The sequence below is a fragment of the Ceratotherium simum genome, chromosome 7 (genome assembly GCF_057802395.1).
Source record: "Ceratotherium simum simum isolate JZ-2026a chromosome 7, ASM5780239v1, whole genome shotgun sequence".
Lineage (NCBI taxonomy): Eukaryota > Metazoa > Chordata > Mammalia > Perissodactyla > Rhinocerotidae > Ceratotherium > Ceratotherium simum.
This window is the reverse complement of record NC_141906.1, coordinates 29,302,125-29,309,516: the sequence shown is the minus strand read 5'-3', so window position 1 is coordinate 29,309,516 and position 7,392 is coordinate 29,302,125.

Below are 7,392 nucleotides of genomic sequence, written 5' to 3'. Positions count from 1 at the left end.
CTTTGATAGGGATTGCATTGAATCTATAGATTGCTTAGGAAGTGTGGACATCTTAACTATGTTAATTCTTCCAATCCAAGAGCACGGAATATCTTTCCATTTCTTTGTGTCTTCTTCAATTTCTTTCAGCAATGTTTTATAGTTTTTGGTGTACAGATCTTTCACCTCTTTGGTTAAGTTTATTCCTAGGTATTTTATTCTTTTTGTTGCAATTGTAAATGGGATTGTATTCTTAATTTCTCTTTCTGCTACTTCATTGTTAGTGTATAGAAATGCAACTGATTTTTGTACGTTGATTTTGTATCCTGCAATTTTACCGTATTTGTTTATTACTTCTAAAAGTTTTCTGTTGGATTCTTTAGGGTTTTCTATATATAAAATCATGTCATCTGCAAATAGTGACAGTTTCACTTCTTCCTTTCCAATTTGGATCCCTTTTATTTCTTTTTCTTGCCTGATTGCTCTGGCTAGGACTTCCAGTACTATGTTAAATAGGAGTGGTGAGAGTGGGCATCCTTGTCTGGTTCCTGTTCTTAGAGGGATAGCTTTCAGTTTTCAACCATTGAGGATGATATTAGCTGTGGGTTTGTCTTATATGACCTTTATTATGTTGAGGTACTTTCCTTCTATCCCCATTTTATTCAGAGTGTTTATCATAAATGGATGCTGTGTCTTGTCAAATGCTTTCTCTGCATCTATTGAGATGATCATGTGATTTTTATTCTTCATTTTATTAATGTGGTGTATTACGTTGATTGATTTGCAAATGTTGAACCATCCCTGCATACCTGGAATAAATCCCACTTGATCATGGTGTTTAATCTTTTTAACGTATTGTTGTATGCGATTTGCTAGTATTTTGTTGAGGATTTTTGCATCGATGTTCATCAGTGATATTGGCCTGTAATTTTCTTTTTTTGTGTTGTCCTTGTCTGGTTCTGGTATCAGGGTAATGTCGGCTTCATAGAATGAGTTAGGGAGCTTCCCTCCCTCTTCAATTTTTTGGAAGAGTTTGAGAAGGATAGGTATTAAGTCTTCTTTGAATGTCTGGTAGAATTCACCAGGGAAGCCGTCTGGTCCTGGACTTTTATTTTTGGGGAGGTTTTTGATTACTGTTTCGATCTCCTTACTGGTGATTGGTCTATTCAAATTCTCTACTTATTCTTGATCCAGTTTTGGAAGGTTGTATGATTCTAAGAATTTATCCATTTCTTCCAGATTGTTGAATTGGTTGGCATATAGCTTTTCATAGTGTTCTCTTATAATCTTTTGTATTTCTGAGGTGTCTGTTGTAATTTCTCCTCTTTCATTTCTGATTTTACTTATTTATGCCTTCTCTCTTTTTTTCTTGGTGAGTCTAGCTAAAGGTTTGTCAATTTTGTTTATCTTTTCAAAGAACCAGCTCTTGGTTTTATTAATTTTTTCTATTTTTTTTTTAGTCTCTATTTCATTTATTTCTGCTCTGATTTTTATTATTTCCCTTCTTCTACTGATTTTGGGCTTTGTTTGTTCTTCTTTTTCCAGTTCCTTTAGGTGCATTGTTAGATTGTTTATTTGAGATTTTTCTTGTTTGTTGAGACAGGCCTGTATTGCTATAAACTTCCCTCTTAGAACCGCTTTTGCTGTATCCCATAAATTCTGGCATGTTGTATTTTCATTTTCATTTGTCTCCATGTATTTTTTGATTTCTTCTTTGATTTCTTCGTTGACCCAGTCATTGTTCAGTAGCATTTTGTTTAATCTCCATGTATTTGTGGCTTTTCTGATTTTCTTCCTATAGATGATTTCCAGTTTCATTCCGTTGTGGTCAGAAAAGATGCTTGGTATTATTTCAGTCTTCTTAAATTTATGGAGACTTGTTTTGTGGCCTAACATGTGATCAATCCTGGAGAATGTTCCGTGTTAACTATGCCCTTTTCTGCTGGCAATCTTCCATTTGAAAAGCAAATCTTAAATTCCCACTGGATTCTGGTAGAGATTATATACTAAAAAATGAAACATTAGGAGCTGGCCTGGTGGCACAGTGGTTAAGTTCAGCACCATCTGCTTCTGTGGCCTGGGGTTCAAGTGTTCAAATCCCGGGCGCGGACATATGCACTGCTCATCGAGCCATGCTGTGGCAGGCATCCCATATACAAAGTGGAGGAAGATGGGGACAGATGTTAGCTCAAGTCTGATCTTCCTTGCAAAAAAAAAGAAAAAGAAAGAAACATTAAGTGATATTGCAAGCAGACTCCTGCTTGAAGTGGGATGCTATCAGAACAAACATCAGATTGAGTTTGCAATCACAAAGAACTGTCAACCACAGTAACAGCTAAAATCAGAGGTAAGCTGAGGAGATGTGACAATGGACACCCTAGGCTCTGGTGCAGTTACTCCTTGTGCCACTGAGGTCCCCTTGTATCCCACATTAAATCCATTCTGTTAAAGATGGTAGCCAGCTGCAACCTCTATAAAAGATTTAGTATACAAGGATTACTGAAACAAGCTACAATCCGACTGGTTGGTTGCAACTAGTCCGGAGATGGTAATTGATATTATCTTTCTCCTCTATCTGCCCCTCATTCTAGCACATCATCTTGTCTAGTTTGCCTTCCTGGCAGGACGACCCAGACCTTCTTCCCTCAGGGGTCTCAGCTCTTGGTTGCCTCGCCCTTGTTGGGCAGTGGTTGCTGCAATTGCTCATTCACAGTTATTACTAGGCATAGAAGTACCGAGAGACACCACTGAATCCCAGAGTTCCAGATACTCTCCTCACTGACCTCATTATGTGGCAGCTACTCTAGCTCGTTATGATAATTAGGGTCAATCTCTTCTGCCAGTGTAGTAACCTTTTCAGTGCCTGCTGGTCCAGGCATAAGGAGCTCAAAGATACCAGATAACAGCTGTAGATTCAGGTTTAGTGGGAACTTTACTGTGTCCCCTAGTGGAAAAGTCCTCCCCCTGGGGAACCAGGACTCCAAATCCAGCAGTCTAAGGTTGAGTGGATGAGCAAAAATTGAGGGGTTGGTTACTAGAAGTGATGGGGAGAGGGGCCAATCTTACTTCCATCCTTATAAACTGGCTATTGGTTTACTGAATATACTTCCTGTTGGAGGACAGTACCCCACAGAGAACTGTCCTAAAGTTGGCACCTTAGCTGAGCCTTCAATAGGCCATTTCACCTTTCTGTCTTGCCAGCTGCTCTCAAGTAATACAATATATGGTAGGATCACTGTCACATACCTCCTTTGCCATATAATGGGTTCATTTGTCTGAGGCAATGTTATATAGGATCCCATGTCAGCTGATCAGGCCTTCTGTAAGTCCAAACTCTTGGGATAGTGGTGCTGGGAAAAGCACTAAAGGCAGGAAAGGCAACCATTTCCAGAGCAGGTGTCAATTCCAATAAGGAGGGAGAACTTCCCCCTCTACAATAGAAGGGTCCTTTGTAATAATCTCACCACTAAGTGGCTGGCTGCTGTCCTAAAGGGATGACACCATATCAAGAGTTCAGCATCAGTCTCTCCTGCTGACAGGTCAGGCATTTGTTAACAGTAATAGCCAGACCAGCCTGGTTAAGAAGCAGGCTATGTTGTTGGGCTCAAGCATAGCTTCCATCCCTGCCACTGTGCTATTCTGTTCATGGGCCCATGGTGAAAATACTGGGTGACATAAGACAGAGATGGCAGAGTTTTATTAGACGAGTCATCCTATCCACCTATCATCTTATTCACACGAGACATTAAGATCTACTCATTTGTGTCCACTGCCATAGATATAGCCACATGATTCTTCCTCTAGACCACTGTGTCTCCAGTTTTCCAATCTTAATCTTTCCAGGCCCCTGACCAACCAGCTAAGTCATTCTCCACTTCCCAGGAGTCCATGTATATTCTTACCTCAACCTCTTTCCCTCCTTTCAAAGGGACATCCAAGTGTACTGCTCACCACTCTTGAGTGCAGCACCCTGACTGAAGCATTAGTGTGGCAGCTCTCCAGTCTGGGCAGCATATCAAGCAAAAACAGACCAAGTATACCCATCCATGAATGAGATCAAAAGTTTTTTCTCCTTTGTCAGCTGGTTGTAAGAAACACCCCCATGAGGATTAAGGAAGAGGCATCAGTGCAACAGAGGTAGGTGACATGGTCTCGGCCACGCATTCATATAACTTACTTGGACCTCTGAACCTGCTCTGGACTGATCCCAAATATACCAGTTCCCTACTAAGGCAGGGCAACTTCCACTGCTGCCTAGACTTGCTGCAAAGCCCTATATTGCTCTGGGCTCCGCTTGAAACTAGCATCCTTCTGAGTCGCCTGACAAATGAGTCAGAGCAGTATTCTTAAGTGGGATTGATGTATGCTGCTCCCAAAATCCAAAGAGGTCCCCCAAAACACTGACCTCTTTCTTGGTGGTATAGGTTATAAGGTATTTAATAACTTTTCCATTATTTTGGAAAAATGTCCCAAAATTGCTCAGACCATTGAACTCCTAAAATTTCACCTATTAGGGGTTCATTGAATCCCTAAAATGTGGCAGACCCCTGAATCTTTGTAGGGTTTATCCTTCACCTTTGGGCATGCATGTGTCTTACTAGGGCATCTAGAATACTTGACGCTTTCTATTCCCCAGGCCTAATCAGCACGATGCCGTCAATATAGTGGACCAGTATGATGTCGTGGAAGGTGAAGAAGATCAAGGCCCCTGTGGATTATCTTTTGACAGAGAGCAGGAGAGATAACTTAGCTTTGAGGGCAAGATAGTGAATGTATATTAACATCCTTCTCCTGTAAATGTGAACTACTTTTAGTAATAATGATCGAAAAGAACACATTTGACAGATCAGTAGCCGCATACCAAGTGCCAGAAACTAAACTGATCTGTTCCAACAAAAATACAATATCTGTCACAGCAGCTACTGCTGGGGCTATTACTTGGTATTGTCAGATTTTTAAATGTTTGTTTATTTTGGTGGGCATGTAGTTGTATCTTGATTTAATTTGCATTTCCCTAGTGACTCATAATATCGATCACTCTTTAATATGCTTATTGGCCATGTATATTCTTTTGTGAAGTGCCTGTTCAAGTCTTTGCCCATTTAAAAAATTGATCTGCAGGAATTCTTTTTATACTCTAGATTATTATGGACTGAATTGTGTCCCCTCGACTCTAATTCATATGTTGAAGCCTTGTCTAGGCACTCTCATCGCCCTCTGAGTTCATCGCCCCCTGCTCCATGATTATCCAATTCCCCCACTAGACTAGCTGGAAGACAGGATCCACTTCTGCTTCATCTCTGTATCCTCTTCTGTCCCCCAGCACTCAACACAGCATCTAGCACATAGCACACTGGATAATCAATCAATCGATGAATGATGTTACAAGTTGTGGTAGTCGTGGAGAGGTACTGCTCAGATCCCCCTTCACGGAAGGACTTGGTACCCAGACACAGAGAATGCAGTCAGCAGACAGACTGTAGGTGCCAGCTCTTACAGGGTCTGCCTAAGCAGCCCTTACCGGTGATTGAGTGAGCTGGGGGCTGAGGAAGATAAAGACTCAGTCTGACACAGGACACTCTGATGGGCAATATTCCAGAGTAACTCCAGGCTGGCCAAGCCTTGGACAGGTCTGTATTGCAGTTCAGTTTCTTCCCCTGCCCAATCCTGCTCCATCCTCCCCCTGCTTCTCTTTACAGGTGTTGATCCTGTTGAAAAACAAAATTCAACTGAGTAAATTTTAAAGATCTTATTGGCCTTATTTAATGATTCATGCACCAGGCAGCATCCAATGTAGCAACTAGAAAGGAATTCCAAAGAGCTGTACAAAATGAAAGACTTTTATGGGCAGAGCGAAGCAGGAACAAGGAAGTTATGCTAGGAAAAAAGCAGATTGGTTATTGCAAAGTTACTTTCTCCATAGGGGATGACAGTGTTTATCAGGCAAATTACCTAACTAGTGCTGATCAAGTGATTCCTAATTGGCCGGTTTAGGATTCCATTTCTGGGAGAGCCGAAACTGTAATTAAGTCAAGTTGAGGTATGATGACGTGGGGCTTAGCATAAGCAACTCCATTTTGGGCCTGTTATCCTGTTTTTAACAATCTCTAATAACCGTCTTGCATCCAAAACTCCATCTCAGCTTCTGCTCCCAGAGAACCCATCCTGTAACAGAAGACATAGTAGCTTGCTCCACGGTCCAAGCAAGACACAGATGAGACTGGGGGAAGGAGCAGGAGTTTAAGTGCCCAGGGAGAGAGGCCAGCCAAGCAAATCCGTGGCCAGAGTTCACCCTCCTACTATCGAAGATATGTGGTCTAGAATTTCATCTCTTCCTTTGCCTTTTTAAGATTTTGGTCTTCTGTCAGCTTTCTAGTAAAGTTACATTTGGAGAAATGTCAAATATCTCAGATAAATGAAAGGAAAAAGAGGTTTGCATTGCGCCTGTCCAGTTAGAGATACCAAAGCCCCCTTGAGCTTGGAGAGGCAGTGGTGGTGGCGATCCCACGAGCTCTCAACGAAGAGCTAGCAGTGCAGCCAAGCCTCTGGGAATTCCTTCCCTCCAGGAATTTTCTCTCCTCAGTTTCGTTTGTTTGTGACTGTGGTTCAGTTTTGTGGGAGTGTGTATCATATTGACTCAGCACTGTGTTAACCATCGGTTCTACTCCTCCTCCAGACCTAAGGCAAAATTCAGAAGTATCTATTTCATGTAGACATTCTGTTTTTTCCTGCAAGCTGAGATTTAGTAGTGATTAAGAGTCTGGGCTTTGAGTTCAGACCATCAGAGCCCCTATTTACCACTTACAAGCTGGCTGACACTGATCAAATTACTTAATTATTCCACACTTGGGTTTTCTTATCTGTAAAATGGAGATAATATCGTCCTCACAGGATTGTTGTTGGAGTTAAGCAAGATAACATACCATAGCACTAAAAATAGTCTTGCTCATAGTAACATTCAGAAACACATACACACATTGATTTGTACATGGACAGACATAGGGCCACCATTGAGAGACACAGCTCCCAATGCCAAGGCTCACCCCACTCCACCCCAGGCAACACCCTGGCCCCACTAAGCTGGAGGGGTGGAGAGAGGCTGTGATGCAGGAGTCATTCTCATCTAGTAGCTTTATCTATCCACATGGCCAGAGTGGACAAAAACCAGAGTCGATAGTTCCTCTGAGCCCTGAATTATCACCTTGTGGCCCAAAAAGGCTTCCCTCTCTCCTCTTGCACCAAGGCAGCAGAAAATAGGCGATGTAGAAGGAAGGAAGGCAGGAAGGAAGGAAGAAAGGAAGGCAGGAAGGAAGGAAGGAAGAAGGGAGGGAGGGAGGAAGGAAGGAAGAAGGGAGGTAGGGAGGGAGGGAGGGAGGAAGGAGGCCCACATTTGAGCTCAGTTGGGAGGAGCAG